Below are 23556 nucleotides of genomic sequence, written 5' to 3'. Positions count from 1 at the left end.
TAGAAGAAAGTAGAGGGATATCTTACAAAAATATGAGGGCAGGAATAAAACTTCACTTTTAGCGACTATCGTTTTGGCTGTGCAGGGCCCTTTTCAGGCCAGGAAATTCCTGGCTTGAGAAAGCCTCTGCATGGCTGAAATAATTGCTGCTTGCTTACAATGAAAGTGAAGTTTTATTCCTACACTGGTGCCTTGGACCCCAATCTTTTCCCTTGTGCGTGGCCATTGGGAAGTGGACACTCCAAATAACCCAGTGGTACAAGAATGGTGCTAGAGAGTACATTAAAAACTGTTACAAAAATGTATACAATATATGAAACCTTCATTTGAACAACGCAATTCATAAACCTTTCTATTCAAAAGAAATGTAGGCCATGTGCTCTCTAGACTTAGATTTCCATTTAGGGTGTAAGCAGTGGGGTGTTGATTGGGGCAGTAATTACTGCAAAAGGACAGGAGGCATTAAAATATTGTGGCACTAATTGATATAGGGAGGCAGGTGGCATTGAAATAGAAGGTTCCTAATTTCTATAAAGGTGAATGGAGACACTAAAATGATTGGTGGTACTCATTATTATTAAGGGTCAATAAGATTTTTGCAAAGGGGCAGTCTGCCCCTTTATCATCCTGCTCCTTGTTGGAAAAAAAGTATACGTTCAGAGGTGGCCACTAGAAGCTCTGGCAGTCCATATGGCATCCATCCCCAGGGCCCACTGAGCACTGTGCACTGTGGGTCCTGCCTCAGTGATGTAACTGTCCATTTATGGAGACACGCAGAATCTCAGCAACAAGAAATTGCTACCCTCTGATGTAAGTATACATTCGTAAGTGAAAATGAGATGTGAACACATCCCTCCATTTCCCTTAAAGGGAACTTGTCACATCAAAAAATTTTCAACAAACCTGACACCTGCCTCTAACTGGCAGAATGGGATAGTAAATATTGTTAAAGATATTACACTGGACTCAGACGCCATCTTACATATTGTCGGACATTTTAAAGATTCAGCATTATTTCACATAACTTTGTGTAGTGATAACTAAGTTTGGGTGTTTCCCTCTTGTAACAAAGACTTAGTGCTCACTAGCACCACCTAGTGGAAGGTATCCAGGTGGACATCTGGACATTTGGTTTATGTGAAGTTTCAGTATTTGCATGTAGCCAATAGTATTAGACTCCTTTGTGTGCTTACATCCAATAGTGTTACATTTCCTGGGTGAGAACACCCAATTATAGTTGTTGCTTTCCTAATTACACGCCTTATGTAAAGTGCCTTATGGTTTTCTATAAATGTCCGTCCCGCAATAAACTCATCAGTCTTGTTGCTAACTTCCTGCAAGGACAGTTCTTGTCTTTTCATTCAAGTTAGTCAATTCCAGCGCTGGACACAGACTCATTTAATTTGAAAGTCACCTTACAATGATTAGGGGTTTGAGCCCCAGATATAAATCTACAAGAATATCAAGTGGCACTTCTTAGTTAAACCTAACCAGTCTGATGTGCTACCACTTACCCTCAAGTTACAATGACATGCCATGAACAAAATATCTATACAGGAGCATACTTTGGAGACTAATATTCATAAGGGCTAGTATCTATCTATCTACTGGTGAACAGTGGGAGCTTTGTAAAGAGTCCTGTAGAATGTCCTTCAAACCCTTTCAACACTACTGGCAGATTTATGGGATCGACTTTTGGAGGGATAAGTGTGGGGAATCTAATGTACTATAATGTACTTGTGACAGATTTTATCTTTACTAGTTAACTTCTAAAGAAACTTTTGAACTAATTAAAATATAATCACATTATTGCATTTATGACATGTTTCCTTATAGTGGCTTCAACTACAACCATCACTCTCCTGCACTTTTAACTCACTGCTACAGGCACATGCAACTAACTGCTCCCAGCTCCATACTCTGTGTGTACACAGCACTGAATAGCTGATCAGTGCCGTGGTGGAATCAGCCCCCATGATCAACTATTTCTGAACTTTCAATAGTACAGCCAGCCCCTTTAAAGAAAATATGGCATGAAAGTTTTTGGGACTTTTTACTGCTAAGAGGTCTCACAGGGCTATTTCCGCTGCTTCATTTATCTGGCATAATAATACTTTTACTGTAACACCGTGCAAAGCCAGATTCACAACTTTTGCAAAAAGTCCTATAAAAAGTCTCATAGTTACTCCAGTTGCCTGCTGCTGTATGTGCTGGGACTTTTTATGCATTTTTAGACTTTTCAGGGCTGTTTGAAAGTAGACCATAAAAACATTTATTAAAGGGCTAAAGTCACTTTAATTAATCTAATGGGCAGCAGAGCTCCAAAAATAGACATAGAACTGTCCCAAGGAGTCCGCCTATTGATAAATAACCCCTCGTGATTTTGGTAATATTATATTTGTTATCCATGGCCTCCTTTTTAGCCCTAACCTCTGTGATCTGGCTTTACAGACTGTCTTACCCTTCCTCCTGCTCCCTTAGCACTTGTGCAAGAACAGTGCAGTGTGAATCAAGCAGTGCTTACTGCACAAGTGCTGAGGTAGCAGGGGGGAGAATGAGACAGTGTAGCAGCCTGTAAAGCCAGGGCTAGGGTAGCTCCTCAGACTCATAAGAATAAATGTATAAGTTGATTTTTGGAATAAGGAGGCCATGAATAACACATATAAGAAAAATACAAGATTCACAGTGCCTGGATCTATGAGTAAGTGTTCCTGGCTCAGGCCCATTTCTTCCCCTGGGCGGGGGGATGACGCATGGAACAAACGAGGGCCCCAGTAGCCTTCCACTACCCACAGTATAAAAAACGGAAGAAAAAAAAAGTACTCACCTTCTGGCACTCTGCATAGCTTCTCTTCTCCCCTCTTCTATCTTCAGCAGTACGAGCAGAGTAGTGCAGGCCGAGTGCACAAAGCTGGGTCACACTACTCCTGAACATAGAAGAGAGGAGGTAACGAGCCGTGGAGAGTGAGGGAAGGTGAGTACTTAGTTTATTTTATTTAATGTGCTGGGGACACATATATAATGTTGTGGGGGGTGTAGTGTGCTGGTTACCTATATACTGGGGGGGGGGTATGCAGTGTGCTGTCTACCTATATACTGGGGGCTGCAGTGTGGTGGGACTACTTATATATGAGTAAAAGGTCAGCTGCAGTGTGCTGACTAGTTATATACTGTGGGGGGCCTGCAGTGTGCTGGCTACCTATATATTCTGGGTGGAGTAGGGGGCTGCAGTGTGCGGGCTACCTATATACAATGGGTGGGGTTAAGGTGTGTTGGCTACCAATATACTGTGAGGGGGCTGCAGTGTGCTGTCTCTCTATATTCTGGGGGTAGTATGCTGGATAACTATATACTGGGGGCAGTGTGCTGGATACCTATATTTTGGAGGCAGTGTGCTGACTACCAACAGTAGGAGTAGTACACGTCACTCAATATTAATAGTGTGGGTGCCCAAGTAGGTTACAACACCTTGTAGAACGTATTGGAAGAAACTTGGCACTCCTGAGTTGATAAATTTGTATGATATATTTTATTCAAATGAAACGGCAATCCAAATGAGTGAAACGTTTCGGTATTACAGCATCAGACCTTGCAAGGTTTAGACGGGTTAAACCATGGTACTATGGCCGTTAGGGCACTGGTAGGCGTGTGAAAAGCGGGAGACCCCGCGACAGAAAGCTGCGCAGATATGGCTATTGGTTTTCAGGGGCATCTCAGCTTTCAAGTGACTTTGAGAGGCCTAGATAATAGTAAAACCCTATGAATTACCCCCAATTATAAAAACTGCACTCCTCAACATATGTAAAACAACGTTTATGAAGTCTGTTAACCCTTTCAGTGTTTCACAAGGTTAGAACAAAATGGATGCACAAGAAAATATATTTTTTTGGAAAAAAAATGCTCTGCAGAGTTTGATAACCAATTTCTCCCACATATGCCAAAAACCTATATGTGGCAGTAAATTGCCGTAAAGACACACAGTCGGGTATTGAACCAAAGCAGCAACATTCATAGCAGATTTGTATTGTCACATTCTACAGGTACAGGCTATAAATGTTTTTTTTTAAGTGCAAGCAATTGAGGTCTTACTTTTTGCGGGATGAGATACACTGTACAGATACTCAATTTTGAGGGGTCTATAGCTTATTTGTTTTATGAGATTTTGCTAACTATTTCAAGGTAGACACAAAGAAAATCATTAATTTTTGTTTTGAATTTTAACACTTTTTTGGGCCGCTCACCAGTTATTTTTATTCTCTGGTTCACTACGATTATGGTGATACCTCATTTACATTAAAAAAAATTTTACTGTACAAAAACAACATTGGAGAAAATCTATTTTCTTAGTATCATGGTATCAGTATTTAGTATAATATATCTTTATTTACATCGCGCCATCATATCCCATCATACAAATCATAGTAATGTATAGCTGTATGTTGACAGAGGTGGTTGAGGGCTTATTTTTTGCAAAAACAGTTGTTTTTTTCAGCGGTATCATTTTTGGGCATGTAACTTTTCTTTTAATTTTTTTTTATTGAACACAAGGATATAGTTTACATTTTGTTCCGGCTTTTCAAACGTCTTTGTAAAAAATTGTTTATTTCCCATACAGTGATTCTATTAATTATTACCAGAGTCTTCAGAGTAAGATGACATCACAATAAACATACAAAAACATTCTACCTATTAACCTCGCTTCTGCGGTCTCGTATGCTGTAGAGGGCCTGACACCTCCAATCATTATGTAATTTCTCAGTACCAAGATGGAGCCATCCCAAAGGGCCACTCTGACAATATTCATCTCCACCAGTTGCTTAGGGTGTTATGCTGTACCCTTGAGAGATATAACCTTACACATTTCAATGCACATTGGCTACAGTTGCCTTGAATCTATTTGGGGAGTAATATTTTAAGCTGTAATTGCACCAGCTACCCCAAATCTACCCAAATTTGTTTGGATTATTCCTATGCTTAAATATAACTGCATTGTATGGAAGCATCTGATTGATCAGTGCCTTCTTGCACACGGAACACGGAACTGAGTCTAGTTAGAAAATCCATTATCGGCTTAAAAAATTGATTGATTGGATTGCATAACTTGCAAGCCACATCTAGGGCATCTGGCGCTTGACCCATCCTCTGCATATGTATCAGGGTAAGGTATGGCTGATGAAAGATGTACAATTACGTTCATATTTTGACTGCAGGTCAGCAAATGAGGCTTGCACCTCGTTAGTATATAGCTTCTTTAGCAAAATCACACTTACCCATTTCCATATCCCTAGTCCTTCCAACTCCTTTAGGTGGGGTAAACTGCGTTTTTCAATAGGTACATTTTGCTATAGTGTCAGAGAAGTGTGAGACATTGCAGCCTGGGAGTGCGGACAAGAATAGACCAGAAGTAGCCGAGTCCCAAATACTGACCAAAAGGTAGACATGTGCCTCGGGATAACCCAGTGCTATGTAATATAAGTAGACTTTTGGCAAAGCCGTGCCTGATTGGTCTTTAGGTCTCTGTACAGTTTAAAGGCTAAGTTTTGATCTAGAGATTCCCCAAATGAATCTGGCCATACTTAAATTAATTTCAGAAAACAAATGTTTAGGGACAGGTACTACTACATGTTGCAATATATAGGAGCACTTTGGCAGGATTATCATTTTAACCAAATTTATACACCCTTCACTGGCAGTGACTTCCAGACATTATTTTTGCCCTAAGTTAATATGGGGGCCCATGACGTACTGGAGGGAATGTTGAGGAAGCTTGGTGACTATAATCCCCCAGTATTTGAATCTATCCACTACAGCCAGATCGCGTCCAAGTGATATGCCGGCGGGCGCGCACTATGATGCGGCCGTGTTGCTGCTGATGACGTCATCAGCGGCGACAGCGCCGCGTCATAGTGCGCACCCGCCGGCAGATCGCATGGGCGCGATCTGCGGGCTACAGAAGAAAGAAGAGAGAAGAGGAGCCGCAGGGACCCACACCGAAGATCAGGAGCCTCACACTGAAGATCGGGACCCGCACCAACGATCCGGACAATGGCAATGTAACACTATGGGCACTCCGCAGTGATTGCTTTGGGGTGCCGATTGGTGACAGAGGGAGCGCACTCCCTTTGCATCCTCTTATTCATGTTTGAACAGGGCTTAAACACCAGAGATCGTAGATTTTCTGCACTAGCAAAACCCTATGAAATATTCTTCTGGTCCTGTGGAAAAAATGTTGCGCCAGAAAAAGTACCCTTAATGACTGCCATCAAAACACAATAGGGTGGTCATTAAGGGGCTAAATGTCAGCATCCTGATAGCAAAAATAAATCAGGTGCAACACTGGAAATCTCGGTTGTGGAGAACTTTGCTGGACCGATGAAAAAGTTGTTGATTTTTGTGCAAATCTACCAATAATTGTGAACTCTTGCGGGTATGGCCTTCATTCTTATTGTTTCATATGAATATGTTTTTACTATTTAATGATCAGTACAGTGCAGCGGACTATGGCTGCGGAATATGGTGGCTCTATATAAATAAAGATTTATTATCATTATTATTATTATTATTATTATTAAAGCACCCCAGAAAGTCATAAAAATTACTGAAAAAAAAGAAAAAACATTAAAAAAAGGACCTCCAAAAACTTGCATATTTTAGCAAGTCAGCCGTATAGTACATATATTGACTGATTTACAACCTCTGTTGAAGAATTATATTAGAAGAGAGGCGATATTTTTGAAAGGAAGAAAAATTTATGTAAAGGAAAAAAGTAATTACTCTTTCACAATGACATGTCAGGCTACCTGTTGTTTAAACTGTGTCTTATCAATAGATTGTTGTTTGCTCAGGAAGAGCCCGTTCTATGGACTTGCTAGAGCTGTGAGATGATCTGTCTCCATACTGACCTCAGATAAGACAACTTAGTTACCCCATCAATGCCACTAAATGCAACAACTGAGGCACCAGAAAAAGCCTGAAGTTACAGGGAATTTAAATTGACAGTTAGTGTATACCAGTGATTCACTTTGTTTCATGTAAGAATTTTTTATATTTTTATCTTGGATAACTTTTAAGTACTGTATATACTCGAGTATAAGCCGACCCAAGTATAAGCTGAGACCCCCAATTTTACAACCAAAAACTGGGAAAACCTATTGACTCAAGTATAAGCCGAGGGTGGGAAATGCATTGATCACAGAACCCCCCAGTATATTGGCAGCAAGTCCCCAGTAGTATATAGCCAGCCTACCCCCAGTAGTATACATCCAGCCCAGCCTGCCCCCTGTAGTATACAGCCAGCCCAGCCTGCCCCCTGTAGTATACAGCCAGCCCAGCCTGCCCCCAGTAGTATACAGCCAGCCCAGCCTGCCCCCAGTAGTATACAGCCAGCCCAGCCTGCCCCCAGTAGTATACAGCCAGCCCAGCCTGTCCCCACTAGTATACAGCCAGCCCAGTCTGCCCCGTGTAGTATACAGCCTGACCCCACTAGTATACACCCCCCGGTGGCCCCCGATGCACAGCGCTGCTCCCCCGATGTCAGCGCTGCTCCCCCGATGTCCGCGCTGCTCCCCCGATGTCAGTGCGGGTCCTCTTCTGTCTTCTATCTTCTTCTGTCCTCTGTCTTCCACAGGGTGCCGCCATGTTCTTCCCGGCCTGCAGACGCATAGTATGACTCTGGTGCTGGGCTGGCTATTGACTCGTGTATAAGCCAAGTTGAGAATTTTCAGCACATCTTTTGTGCTGAAAAACTCGGCTTATACACGAGTATATATAGTATGTGAAAAATAAATCATTGACCTAGGCTGTAACCATAGAGAGAATGCACTTGAAACCTTAATAGGCATTTTAGAGATAGTGAAGTCTGATTTTGGATTTCTTTTTCAAAGCATTAATAATGGCAGAGACACATTGTACACACAGTTACAATATTTTTAAAACATGAAACTCATGACTATAAGTATCGTCTTTATTCTTAAAAAAAGAGCAGAATGATTTTTGATTGATTTACACAAATTATCCCAGGGTTATGTTTGGTTGTGAAATAACTACCGTATTTTCCGGACTATAAGGCGCACTTAAAAGCCTTGGATTTCCTTGGAAATCCAAAGTGCGCCTTATAGTCCGGTGCGCCCTATGTATGGCGCTGGGCAGCGGACCATACTTACATAGGTCCCCGCTACCGGAGACCGGAGACAGCAGATCTCCAGCGGGAACTGCAGACCACGCGGCACGAACAACTTCTGCCGCGTGGTCTGCAGTTCCCGCTGGAGATCTGCTGTCTCCGGTAGCGGGGACCTATGTAAGTATGGTCCGCTGCCATCCTCCACCTCCCCCTTACCTTCCCCACTCACCTTCCCCGCGTCGCCGCGTCTCGTCGGGTCTCGTCTTCGGGTCGCGTCGCGTCTCTTCTCCGCGTCGCGTCCCGTCGCCTCCCGTCGGGTCTCCGCTCCGCCCCCGGACCTCCGCCACGCCCCCGGACCCCGCGCCTTATAGTCCGATGCGCCTTATATATGGAATTATTACATATATAAGGCGCATCGGACTAATGCGCCTTATATTCCGGTGCGCCTAATGGCCCGGAAAATACGGTAAACACAATGAAGGGATTGACCTTTTCACTGAAAGAGTTCTTTGATTAAAATCACATGTTTTGAAAATTTTAACTTTAAAGAAAACAAGGAAAATTGTAATAGATGCAAAAAATAAACTTTCAGGCTAAAAAAATTAGTACATTTTCCACTTTTAATTGGAATTTCACATGTTCACCAGGGCAACTGATACAGTTACTGTAACATCAACTTCAGCGCCATCCTCTGCATATTTAGTTAGTCAGAAGATGCACTGTTGACTGTGATTTACTACCATATCTATCTGTCTTCTGCTGCCTCTGTTCTGAGCCCCAAATGTTAAAGAGAACCCGCCAGCAAATTAACCCCCTAAACTAAATATATTTTCAGCCTGTGTGTGTATAGGAGAGATACAACAGATTATTGCACCACTCCAGCACAACAAGCCTAGACCTGAGGAATCACTCGTTGTAGTGTGAAACGAGTTGTCCAAAATATCTCTGAATAAAAGGAAACCTTTTATCCCTGAAGACCAGTGCCTTTCTGACGTCCCATTTTTACACATAGGGTGGTACAACCAGTGACCTACTCTCCAGCCAATTAGGCAGCCATGTTATAGCAGAACATGTCAGGTACAAGTGTGACTGATGTCTGTGTCTCACACATGTGTATAGGAGAACACAGCATGTCAGCAGGTAAAGCACAGACACTAGCAATGCTTTACTATACATTACACACAGACATGAGCAGGGGGAGGAGAGGGGAGGAGTAACAGGGGTGACATTACTGCCTCTGACCATGTGACCAGCCTCATTTACATAATAAATAAAAGGTGATTTTATAATGATTAATATATGAATTGACTAGATAAAGGCTAGATAACTGCCCCAACAGGTAGAGGTGACAGGACTAGTGACAGAGACCTTATGACAGGTGTCCTTTAAGCTGGCTGTGATGGACAGATGTCTCCTTCACTCACATTTCTTCTCCTGCCAGTATGTTTTGTCTGCATTTCAGGTGGCCCGTTCAGATCAACCTTTAGACCGCAACTCTGGATATATCATAAGAGGACTCTCCACTTCTTCGTGCTTGCAATAAGTCTTCTTGGGAGCTCACTAACGTTTTCTGCACTTGAGTATTTTTGACCTTCTGACCCTTGTCTTCTAATAATCCGCTGGTTTCATGATTCTACACTAAATGTGCTATTGGTTTTGACCATTCTTTGTGTTTGTTTGTCCTATTTTTGTCTCATTATTTTCACTTTGTTGTAAGAAGGGAACATCGACCAGTCATCACCTACTGTGTAGTGTAGAATTTCACGTAGGTAGGGACAGCTGGGTGGTCTAGCTTTAGGGCTAACTGTCCTTGTCTGTCTTTTTCCTTTTCCATCTGTCTGTTTACAAATAGCAGCAGTACATACTTTATGAAAGAATAAATGGTAATTCCTTACTTTTAACTTGGCTTTGGGGTAAACAGGCAATAAAAGAACAGAACCTATGAGTATTTAAACATGCCTTTTATATGTGTTATATTTCTCTATATTTGTTGAATTTATAACGGCTGGTCGAATGTATGTGTTTGTATAAAAATGAAAATGTGGCACGTAAGGAGATGCCCCAGGCCTTGGGACAGACTATTCCACAGGTGATCTCTATGTGCAGTGATTTGGACAAATGTGCTCAAATGATTTTAATGAAAGGCCACGTGGCCAGCAGTGTTGGAGCCTAGGAGTGTCCATTGTTGTTGATGAAGATCGTTTGTGTCCAACGTGTTCATGTTTTTGCACACCATAAATATTAATTCTGCCACATTGATCTTTGCAGTGTTTTGTCTACATGGTGAATACATTTATATTATAAAACTGTAATAAACATGGTAAAAGATTAATACCGGTAAATGAAAGTGAATGTAAACACTCATCATTGTGAATAAGCAGCAGTTATTATTTCTTTTAATATTTAGCACAAATATATGTATTGCAGAATTTTCCTGTTTATTGATGTTGAATTTTTTATGATTGACTGCAAAGTAATTGTTACAATTATTTAGTTAGAGTCACATCCTCGCATGGTTCTATTACTTAACAAGTAACTAGTTACTAATACCAAAAGTAGTTTTATTGTAGTGCTCAAGAGTGGAAACAAGCTGCTCTAATCCAAACTTTGCATTTATTATTAACCTCCTGTTTACCTTAGTGCATACAGTCAGAGTCAAGGGCATGTAACATTTTACGGTGGTTATCATAGTTGTGTAATAATGTCCAGGTCCTGCATTTATCATTACGGAGCTTCCAATTTATCAGATCGAGTAGCTGTTAAACATAAACCAAAGCGCTCCATAATCACAAGAAATCTTACAGGATATTACTACAGCTTTGAATTTTCAGGCCACGGAGACAAAAGACTTCCTGAAAATTTACATTAATAATGCTGAACGTGCAAACTGCTTGCACAGGTATTTATGTAATATCTGCCTGAAGTAGAACACTTAAAATTCAATTTTATTGTACACTTTTAAAATAAGGGCCACTCTTCAGCCACTAAACAATCAATTCAGTGTGCATAGGGGAAAATGAGACCTAGGATATTCAAACCCTACCAGATCCCACTCTATCATTATTACCCCCACACTGAACTAAGGTGCTGATGTGAAACAATAGTAGGTTCAGGGCATGTGTGTCAGTCAGCGAGATTTGGATATAGCCAGTTTAGCAACATCTCGCTCTCATCAATTACATGCACTAGAACACTATTAAAAGAAGAATAGCTAGGCTACAATTCAAGTCCTTTTGCGGATCATAATGTTCTGCATGCTCTGCCTAATATACCCTATACCTGATGTGTTTCTACAGCCCCCTATTTGGGAGCTTTGTCATCAGAGGCATATGGATGCATAAAAGGTATATATATTTAAATGCGGATGCACATCACATATTTCTGTGTGCACCCACCGGCAAACTGTCGTCACTGTTAGAAGCCGTGCGTGCGCGAATGCACGCGCAATATATATAGGGAACGTCCCTCCTCCCCGGAGGCAGGGCAGCCAATCACCACCTAGGACTGCCAGCTACAGTCCTCCAATAGGAAACGAGTGGGCGTTCCAGAAGAAGTGGGCTCGTGCCTGGGCAGCCAATCGTGCTGTCCCCAGGCTCACCATCACAGTACAGCATGAGCTGGGTTAAATATCATTCCCAGTATGCCGGAGAGGACCAGTACCATCAGAGACAGTATCCCTTTTATTTCAGCCCCATTCGCTATGCTTCGTGACTATTGATGCATAGTACACTGTCCTGAGGTCCTCCCTTGTATATTGGATATATGTAGCATGGGGATCGTATTGCGGCAAAGCCCAAAATTATGAAACCGACTAGGGATGAGAAACGGCCAAAGTAGGGGAAGTGATTAGCAGCAAAGAATGACACAATAAACTTATATGGAGGATGGGAGTCCCGCTTAAAGGCAGCGGGATTTATATCCACCTAGTCAATATATGCAGATAATACGTCACTGATTAGGACTGTATGGCATGACAATACATGTTGTGTATGTTGACTTAGAGAAAGCATGCGTAACTAATGGGGTCATACTCAGGGAGTTCCCCTCATGATTTTCACATACATGTCTAGCGATGGTGGTATAATTCCCGTTCAGTATATCCCTGACATGTTCTCGGATTCGCACGCGGAACTCCCTATATGTCTTACCCACATATTGGGTTCCACATACGCATGTCATCAGGTAAACGTGACATTGGGCCACAATTCTGCAGCATAAAAAAAAATTAACCAAAAAACTTGCAGTTTGCCTTACTAATGTGCAAAGTGCACCAGATTATTAAAGACTTTAGTGCACCAGTTTTATTTTGCTGCACCGCAACGTGCCTTTAGGTGCACAGTTTTGTGTGTCACAGTGGACGCCCTGGTGCAAATGCTTTATAAATACAGGCAGTCCCCGGTTTACATACAAGATAGGGTCTGTAGGTTTGTTCTTAAGTTGAGTTTGTATGTAAGTCGGAACTGTATATTTTATCATTGTAATCCCAGCCAGAACTTTTTTGGTCTCTGTGACAATTGGATTTTAAAAATGTTGGGTTGTCATAAGAATCAATATTAACACTAAAGCTTCATTACAGACACATTTGATAACTGTTATAGCTGTTTATTGTAGCCTAGGACTAAAGTACAATAAATTACCAATATCCAGTGGTCTGTTTGTAACTATGGGTCGTATGTAAGCGAGTGTTCTTAAGTAGGGGACCGCCTGTACATGTGTAAGGCGTTTGCACAAGTATTTATGTGCACAAAGCACCAGATAAATGACAATTGTGGACCAATGTGTTGTGTTTTTTATGTTAAAAAATGTAAACCTTTTGTACAATAAAAATGTCTTTGTTCTCCATATTCTTATGCTAATAACTTCTTCATACTTCAGCATATGAAAAGTGTCATTTTTTTGCAGGATGAGATGAGGTTTGATTTCTACCATTTTGAGATCTGTAGGACCTTTTAATCACTTTTTATGTATTTTTAAATTATTTTTTTACATTTTTTTTATGTGTTGCAAAATGTGTTGCAAAAAAGTCTCCATTTGGACATTTTCGGTTACGGGGTTCACGGAAAGAATAACAGAATTATACTTTGTGTATTTTAACATCAGTTCTAGGGAAACGGTATTTTTTTTACAATTTTATAGCATCCATAGGGTACTTTAAGCCTAGAGTGTCTGATCCCTTCTACCATATACTAAAATACTACTGCATTGCAGTGCATGGCAGTTTTGCTATGTATCTGTAACAATGTGCCACCTGATGTCCTGGAGGGTTATATAGACTCCAGGCTGACATGGTTACAGATCGTTGCCAGAAGCACTTAACAGGTTAGCATCCATGACCGATGTCAAGACCGATCAAGGATGTTAGCCAAAGGTGCTTGCTGCAATATGCTCTATTGAGAGAGCTCAGCCTTCTTACCCCCTTGCTGCCCACCAATGTACTTTTACAGTGGTTTGTGAAAAGGCGTTAAATTAGAGATTAAAAAAAGAGATTATGACATTTCCTTGAATATTTGGGGGTAAAAAGATCTGTCTGAACAGCAGACAATTTTACATTTTTCCAAATGTTTTCCAAATGTGATTTCCTTGGTTTAAAATAAATAAAAACACATTGGAGCTCTTTTATTAAGGGTCGCACGCACACTTTTGTCAGTGCACCTTTTTTGGGGCTAAAACAGCTCGCACAGGTATTTGAGAAGTGTCCTGATAAATAACCCCCACAGTATCTGTTTCTGCAACATCTGACCACCACCATAACTGGATCGAGACACATCCTGAAAAACAGTGAGGTATCAGTTAATAATTTAGCCAACATATGCCAGATACTCTACTGTTTTGCCGTACATATAATTTAAAAGACAATTTACATGAATAAAAATTTAAAATAAGAATTATTACTAGAGGCTAGACATGATACATCCGGGCCCATATTATATATTGGATTTGATGGAGGTCCACAAGTCAAAACACTGATGAGACTCCCACTCACACCAACTGTTCATGTGTTCTGGTTACTTTATATTGAAACAGTTTACTGCCTTTTATTATTGAGTTTAAGGCTTATAAACATTACCACATTGGAATAGTAGATCACCCTTATTTGCCTCTGTGGATCATGTGAGACAGTTGTAACCTTCATAAATTCTTACTTTTGAACAACTGAGCTTGAATTGCCCTTGTTTTATATTTTATAGTCATGCTTTGTGCTTGTGCGCAAATTCTAATTATTTGCTTTGTGCACATCTTGCCCTACATAACAGATGACCTGTAAATAAGTTTTCAACCTCAATGATTGTTTTTTTTATAACAATGTAACAATATCTAATGTTGCTTGGTGCTATTTAGTAGAATACAAAAGAAAGACTTCAAATAAAGAATAAGGTCCATGACAACCAGATAGCCTTCAAAAGTCAAAGCGCCTTTTATTGGTATTGTGCGTTTTTCATACTATGTCAAAACAGGTTAACTATTAACTTGTAAGACCAGTTCTATCTTGTTCTATTGGTCTTCATTTACATTCATGTAACAGTTTTATGGAGTTAAAGATTAACTTAAAGAAATATCCTTGACAAATGTTCTGAGATATAATACAGTTACAAATCATTCTAAAGATCCACTGTATGTTCTGCTTGGCTTATTATTATCACAGTTATGCTTTATAGTTGTGGTGAAAATTATTGGCACCATTGATTGTTTAGTGTAAAGAAGATATTCTCTGAAAAAAAGCATATATGTATCAACATTTTAAATGTTATGCTATTATATTGAATGGGAACAATTAGGTGGGCAGAACAGGAGGGTCTGATTTGGTAGCAGTTTTGTGGCTGGTGTCATGGTGGCTTGATCCTAAACAAGGCCTCATCCACTCCTGTATGGGCCTGCAGGGTAGGAGCAAGAAAAGAAGGGGGAGACTATGTTATAGTAGATAGTGCCCTTGGGGCATGGTGTATAAAGGTGGTCAATCCCTGGCAGGGGGCAGAAGGTAGGCCCTTGGTGTTAATGGAAGGCCAGAGATGCACCCTGGAGACACTGAAATAACATTTTAAAAATGTAGAGCTCCTTTAATAGAAAAAAGCAGTCCAAATCAGCCGCAGGCTGTTTCGGCAGCAGCAACATGCTGGCAATGGTTTCTCCTGTGACTAGCATGTCTGTTGGATGGCTTGTGTTGTAGACACTAATCCTTACTTGTAGGAATGTTTTATGACCACAACCCTGGATCTGTGGGTCAGCTAGGCTGGATTATCTCCTTCGGAGCATGTTTGGCTCTGCTGCAAGAGCAGCTCAGCTATACAAAGAAGACCACAACTAAATTATGACTAAATTCAGAACTGCAGACTAAGTTTCCTGTGTAGGAGTATTTTCCTCACTATTTCCTCACAGAAATGCTGAGGGAGGAGGGGGAGGCATGCACTCGCACATTGTAACAGCCCGTGAAGCAAAAGCATGGAAGGGCTAGGGTAGCACTTCTGGCTCATTAGCACAATTTAAAACATTGATTTAAAAGGAATCAAGACATGGATAACAGATATAACATGATTACCACAGTCACAGTGTCTGGATATATGAATAAATGTCCATGGTTTACCATGCTTGATTTTTTTTACTTTTTTTATTTATCAAATCAGCATACCAAATTACATACATTACCTTTAAAAATAGTTTATTAATAACCCTCTTATTACATTCTATAAAATTTTTGTATCATATGACTTTATAAATCACACATTTTAAATGTTAACATATCAAGCATCTTATAATGTACATGTCAGGACTTGCAAATTGCATTGAATGGCTCAGGTTTAAGGCTTTTTGCTGGAAAGCCACACCCAGAGCTGCCTGTGATTGACAGCTGCATTTCTAATCTTGGGAAAGCTGGGTGTGCCTCTGAACTCGTTTTGCCTGCAGCTGTGGTTTGAGTGATGGACGGCTGAGCCAGTCACTGCTGGAGGCAGTGTCCATTACTGCTTTATATTCTGCTCAGCCCCTTCATTTGGTGCTGGTTATTGCAGTCTATCTGTGTATCTAGTGCTCTTGCTATTGTGTTTCTGGCTATTCTGTGTACTGACTTCTGCTTTGCCTACTGACCATTCTATTTGCTATACGTATCTGTACCTTTGCCGCTATCTTGGTTTTGACCCGGTTTGTTGACTTTGCTTGTCTGTCTGTATTGTTGTTTGTCCCTCAGTATCGTTTATCTCCTAGTGTGACCCCACCTTCCTGTCTATCTAGTGTCGGTTTCTGTTACCAGTGTGAACACTGACCTATATAAGTATCCCGGTCACCAGCAGTTGCCGGACAAAGTAGGTTTTCTCTGTCATCTTGTAGGGTCACTCAGGGACTATCAGTTAGGTTCCTGATAGTGGGTTCGCCCTTACCAGGGCGGTTTATCTGCTTTAGGCAGGGCCTTAGCCTGCAGGGACGTCGCAGGGTGAGTTCGCCACCACCTACCTAGTCTGACAGCTAGCGCCGAGCCTGGTTGTGGTTGCGCGATTGCTGGACAGGTGTTGACAGTACACTCACCGGCCACTTTATTAGGTACACCATGCTAGTAACGGGTTGGACCCCCTTTTGCCTTCCGAAATGCCTCAATTCTTCATGGCATAGATTCAACAAGGTGCTGGAAGCATTCCTCAGAGATTTTGGTCCATATTGACATGATGGCATCACACAGTTGCCGTAGATTTGTCGGCTGCACATCCATCATGTGAATCTCCCGTTCCAACACATCCCAAAGATGCTCTATTGGATTGAGATCTGGTGACTGTGGAGGCCATTTGATTACAGTGAACTCATTGTCATGTCCAAGAAACCAGTCTGAGATGATTCCAGCTTTATGACATGGCGCATTATCCTGCTGAAAGTAGCCATCAGATGTTGGGTACATTGTGGTCATAAAGGGATGGACATGGTCAGCAACAATACTCAGGTAGGCTGTGGCGTTGCAACGATGCTCAATTGGTACCAAGGGGCCCAAAGAGTGCCAAGAAAATATTCCCCACACCATGACACCACCACCACCAGCCTGAACTGTTGATACAAGGCAGGATGGATCCACGCTTTCATGTTGTTGACGCCAAATTCTGACCCTACCATCCAAATGTCACAGCAGAAATCGAGACTCATCAGACCAGGCAACGTTTTTCCAATCTTCTACTGTCCAATTTCGATGAGCTTGTGCAAATTGTAGCCTCAGTTTCCTGTTCTTAGCTCAAAGTTCGACGTACTGTGCGTTCAGAGATGCTCCTCTACCTACCTTGGTTGTAACGGGTGGCAATTTGAGCCACTGTTGCCTTTCTATCAGCTCGAACCAGTCTGCCTATTCTCCTCTGACCTCTGGCATCAACAAGGCATTTCCGCCCACAGAACTGCCGCTCACTGGATGCTTTTTCTTTTTCGGACCATTCTCTGTAAACCCTAGAGATGGTTGTGCGTGAAAATCCCAGTAGATCAGCAGTTTCTGAAATACTCAGACCAGCCCTTCTGGCACCAACAACCATGCCACGTTCAAAGGCACTCAAATCACCTTTCTTCCCCATACTGATGCTCGGTTTGAACTGCAGGAGATTGTCTTCACCATGTCTACATGCCTAAATGCACTGAGTTGCCGCCATGTGATTGGCTGATTAGAAATTAAGTGTTAACGAGCAGTTGGACACGTGTACCTAATAAAGTGGCCGGTGAGTGTATATCTATATACAAGCTGTCTTACTCTTCCCCGCCCACAACCACCCACAACCCCAGGCCAGAGATGGGATAACAAACCCCCCTTCTTTTCTCATTTTATTATGATTATCATCTGGACCAAATGTTATTCCAATTGTTCATCCTCTTTCTACTAGAGTTATATACTTTTTCATATTCTTTCACCCTATTGAGTAGTGTTTCCCATTGCTGTATTGAGGGTGATACAGTGTTCTTGCAATTTTTGGCAATAATCACCTTTGCCAGAAGTGACAATCTGCATATGGATATACAGTAATGTGGACCTCTATTTTTTGTGGACTTCTTCCCAGAAGTATCCAGTTTTACTCCAGCACATATGGAAAAATCCTGCTTCTACATCTCCACACCACCAGCACGCATCTTTCCCATTCTTGCTATTTTTTGTAGAGTGTAATATAGTCTATGTATATAACTAAAATGCACCATTCTATGATTCATGTTTAGTGATGTGCGGTTACTATTTTGAAATATCATGTTCCTACCCTCAGTGGACAACACATCAACTTCCTCTTCCCAGTGTCTTTGTGCCTTAAGCTTTGAATATTTCTTATTTTCCTTGTTCAACACTTTATATATTCTTGAGAGTAAGCACTAATCCAATTTGTCCATATTGTGTCAATCACAGTGTCCTCTTCTATCATGAATTCCGTTTTACCTGTACTAAATGCATCCATTACCTGCTCATAAAAATAATAATGTTTATGTGACATTCCGTACTCCTTTTGTAGTTCAGAAAATGTGATTTAGCTCCCATTTCTAAACATTTGTGCTCCAATTGCTCTCCAAAAAAGTCCAGTTTCTTCTATTTTCCCAAATTCCATAATCTGAGTCTTGAACCACAATGGTGTACTCTCTATTGGTCCTCCAATTCTTCCAATTAACCGTGAGTTGATTTGCACAACGTTGCCCCAATCTGATCCCTGGATACGGCAGTCTACCACCACAGGCTTCCCCATCCATTACCCAGGTACTTATCTTACAGACACTCAGAAGTTGCCCCAGGGAGAACCAGTACCTTAGCCTCTCCCTCCATATTTCTTGCACCCACCACCTGCTGGAGACCTGCCAGGCTGTAGGACAGCTCTCCGGTCCCCATACCAGCACTGTGACATCAGAGCGCCCTAGGCTGCAATCTCCAGCCACTCCAGTATTCTGGACCTCGGATGCCTCCAGGACCCCAGGAAAAGGCTAGGCCCCGTTGGGGGATGTTGCACATGTATCAGGATTTCTATCCCATACTACCTCAGCTAGTATTGTTTGGCTCTCTGGGAAAGAAGCAGGCGGAGAGTGTCAGGTTCACAGGAAGTGCAGTCCTCAATTAAAGGGGTTATCTGGGTTTAAAAAATTTCTTATGGCCGGGCTGGGGAGGGCTATTTAAACACAATAAACATGTACTTACCTCGTCCGGTGCTGCCGATGTCCCGCGCCGCGGCCGGTCTTCTCTGTTCAGCAGTTTCATTACAAGTGCGCACAGGGAGCTTCCGGCCGGCTGGAAGCTCCCGTCCGCACCATGTCCCAGCGCTTACAATGCTGAGAGATAGGGACGGATGGGAGGAGCCGGCCACATTGCGGACCGGAAACTCCCTGTGTGCGGCTTCCGTGCCCCTGTAAACAAACAGGGGCGCGGAACAAACGGACCGCGGCGCGGGACATCAGCGGCGCCGGACGAGCTAAGTGCATGTTTATTATGTTTGACTAGCCCTCCCCAGCCCGGCCATAAGTAATTTTAAAACCCGGATAACCCCTTTAAATAAGCCACCTTTGCAAGGCCGCCGCTATTACATCCTGGACATCAAAGGGTTAATGCACTGACATGGGATGTTAGACACTGGGGCAGGTAAAGACTTATCTTTTACTGTGCTCTGGCAATGTTAATGGCCTGCTTCTGCCGGGCACTGCTGTAAATCAAGAGATCTTGAATTAATTTGATTTTGGCATAAGGCCTCACAAATAGTGGGAAAAGTCAAGGGTCTGAAATTTATGGATTGTATGCATTGTATATAAACCTATTCTTTAACCACTACACCTATGAGTTCACTTATTTGTAGTTAGGTATAATAACCACAAGGTGGCAGACCTACACCACACTATAAATCTTGGAAGATGTCAAAGTACTGAGGTATTTTAGTTGTTGTTTGATTATTAACTTTTCAATTCTACAGCTTTATGCCAACAGGACCTTTCGCTGGTTATTTCTTTGTTATTACTTTATTATTTTATCTTTACATGCCATTCCCTTTGCCCACATTCAACACATTCATTTTTTACACCTAAATACTCATAGTAATTTATCACAAAATAATACGTATACCTATACGAATGGAGTCCTCCAAAATTCCTATACTACATATTTAATTGATAAATGTTGCATATATTCAAAAGTATCAATCATTTGCCTTAAAAAAAGTTTGTGCATGGCACTGCATTTGCCATCTCACTAAGCCCTGCTTTGAACCTTGCTTCTCATTTGTATTACAAGTGGCTGTTTGCTTTTTTATGATAACATCAGGACCGTATTTACCATGAGATAAGGTAAGTGTTTACTCTTAGTTGAAATATTGTAGGTCCCTATGGAGAGCGAATATAATGATTCAGTCCATTAAGAGCATTATACAGAGGTGCTGCCTCCTGCTTATGCTGAAAATGTGACTGCTGCAGGAGGGAAGGAAGGAGGGAGGACATAGTAGAAAGACGACTGCAACCGACTCCTCTACTATTCCCATTTCCACACATGCCACTTCAACCGAAAGTGTAATCGTCATTTAAAAATTATTTTTTAGATTGTGTATAGGAGGATGTAGTGACTTGCCCGACTTTCTTCAATATCTAATTTTACCAATTCTTCCTTTCCACTTTCAGACCATAACCTCCTTTATTTACTTTCAATAATCCTTCACCTTCTCTGAATCTCACCACCAATCGCTCATACTGGAATATGATACTCAATAGATACTCACCATCTCACAGAAAACTTACAGTCCATCCCCCATCTTCTCTTTCACCTGTCCAAACCTGGCTACTAACCACTATAATCACACTGTCAGAAGTACCCTAAATGAAATGGCACCACTCACTATCCGAAATTTTTAACACAGACGCAGGCAAACTTGGCACACAGAAAAAACTTGTTTCCTTCGGCAGTGCTCCAGGATTGCTGAACATCCGTGGAGAAAATCGCGAACAAATTTTGCTTTGTTTCTAAAAAAAAAAAATTAAGCTACTGTATATATACTCGAGTATAAGCCGACCCAAGTATAAGCCAAGACCCCTAATTTTAACACCAAAAAATTGAAAAACCTATTGACTTGAGTATAAGCCTAGGGCAGGAAATGCATTGGACACAGCCTCCACAGTATATAGCCAGCCAATGCCGGAGCATTGCTGTATAGAAGAGGACCTGCCGGAGGTAGTCGGAAGGTGAGTACACTGTTTGTTTTTTTCTTGACCTGTGTATAAGCCAAGGTGACATTTTTTGTGCTGAAAAACTTGGTTTATACTTGAGCATATACAGTACTTCCTCCCACCATCATCATGGGGGACTTCAACATCCCTGTTAACACTCCCATTTCCCCTCCTGCCTCTCAGCTCTTAGCACTAACTACTTCTATAGGTCTTTCACATCTCTCCGATTCCCCCACTCATAATGAGTGAAACATCCCTGATTTCAGTGGCGTAACAATAGCCGTAGCAGCCGTAGCGCTTGCTACGGGGCCCGGGCGGCACAGAGGCCCGGGAGGAACAGCCAAGACAAAACTTATAAATGCTTACTGTGACGATGGGACCGCCCTTGGACAATAATACGGGCCCCTGTACGGGCACAGCAGCCTGTCTACAGGAAATGTAAGGAAGTCCCATATATATATATATGTAGATTGATGTACGTATGCTGTATGTGCTGTATGTATATACTGTACGTATGTATATGTGCTGTATTTATGTGTATGTGCTGTATGTATATGCTATGTGTATGTGCTGTGTGTATGTGCTGTATGTATATGCTGTGTGTATGTGCTGTATGCATGTGTGTATATGCTGTATGTGTGTATGTGCTGTACAGTATATGCTGTATGTATGTGTATATATGCTGTATGTGTGTGTACAGTATATACTGTATGTATGTGTGTATATTCTGTATATACCGTATATGTATTTGTGTATATATTGCATGTATACGCAGTATGTGTGTATGTGTATAAACTGCATGTAGACACATGCATATAAATATTTATATCTATATGGTGTGTGTGTTTATCTGCTGTATATACTGTATATATGTGTGTATATGCTGTATGTGTATGCATTGTGTGTATACACTATATATACTGTATATATGTGTGTATATGCTGTATGTATATGCATTGTGTGCAGAAGATTCAAGACAAGGAAGCAGCACTCCGTGGAAAATTCAGTGTTTTATTTCGCCAGTGGGCATCTCGGAGTGCTGCTCCCTTGTCTTGAATCTTCTGCTACATACGGGATTTGCAGTCAGATCCTTGCGAAGCTTGCACCCACCACGAATTTTAAATTCATTTTTCACCGTGCTGCTCCCCCCAGTTTTTCTTTGAAGCTATATGCATTGTGTGTATACACTATATATACTGTATATATGTGTGTATATGCTGCATATAGATTCAGTATGTGTATATGGCGTTTTTATACTACATGTATGTGCAACACCCTCGCCGATGCAATGGCGAAGGAGTGCTTGCGAATAAGCCCCATAGCATGTCACCACATCACACAGGGGACATTGCAGTGGTGAATCCTGCCTGGCAAGGCAGAAGTTAAGTGTTTTGTATGATGCAAGATGCTATTATCCAATGATCTGTGTTACATCCTGTCTCTGTGAACTGAGAGGTAATTGGAGGAGCAGCCACCACCTGACCAAGGGGAGATGATAAAACCCCTGGCCAAGAATATTCTGCAGAGCAGTTAGCTGAGCAGTAGCTCAGAAGCAGACTGGAGTCTCTCCAGTACAGACTCTTCGGAGTCTGTACAGCCAGCACACCAGACCAGAGCAGGAAGAGCCTAGCCCCTGCCTGAAGTGGAGCTAATAGCTAGGTAGTGAGGAAAGGGGTATCATCCTACCTTCAAGGGTGATACCTGAAGATATCCAGGATCAAGCTGAAGCATCCTTCCAGGACACAGCTACCTCCCAGCCTGCCATTGTATCCAGGCTGGTGATCTACATCCTGTGGCTCCCTCCAAATACCTCTCCAGTACTCCACCATCTTGTTAAAGGCACGTTGCTGATGTTCCTGTCGGTTCCAATAAAGAACTGTAAGTGTTTCTGTTCAACCTCTGCCTCCGTCTGGTCCCTGCTACTACAACTCCGGCATTCACCATCACGGGCACCCTGTCCACCACACAGAGACTCACACTCGGGACATTAAGGGGTTGCCCCAGGGAGATCCGCTATAGCAGCCTCTCCCTCCTCATTTCTTGCCAACACCACCCTGCTGGAGACCTGCCAGGCTGTAGGACAGCCCTCCGGTTCCCCCGTACCAAGCACCGTGACAATAGCATGCTTAGGCCGCAACCGCCAGCCACTCCGGTACTGCGGGCCCCGGCTGACTCCAGGCCTCACCGAGAAAAGGCTAGGCCCCGGTGGGGGATGTTGCATATGTGTATACACAGTGGGTGTATACCTTATGTAAAAGAATGGGGGTCATTTACTAAGGGCCCGATTCGCGTTTTCCCAACGTGTTACCCGAATATTT

This window comes from Engystomops pustulosus, chromosome 1, assembly GCF_040894005.1.
Source record: "Engystomops pustulosus chromosome 1, aEngPut4.maternal, whole genome shotgun sequence".
NCBI lineage: Eukaryota > Metazoa > Chordata > Amphibia > Anura > Leptodactylidae > Engystomops > Engystomops pustulosus.
This window is presented reverse-complemented; position numbering follows the sequence as displayed.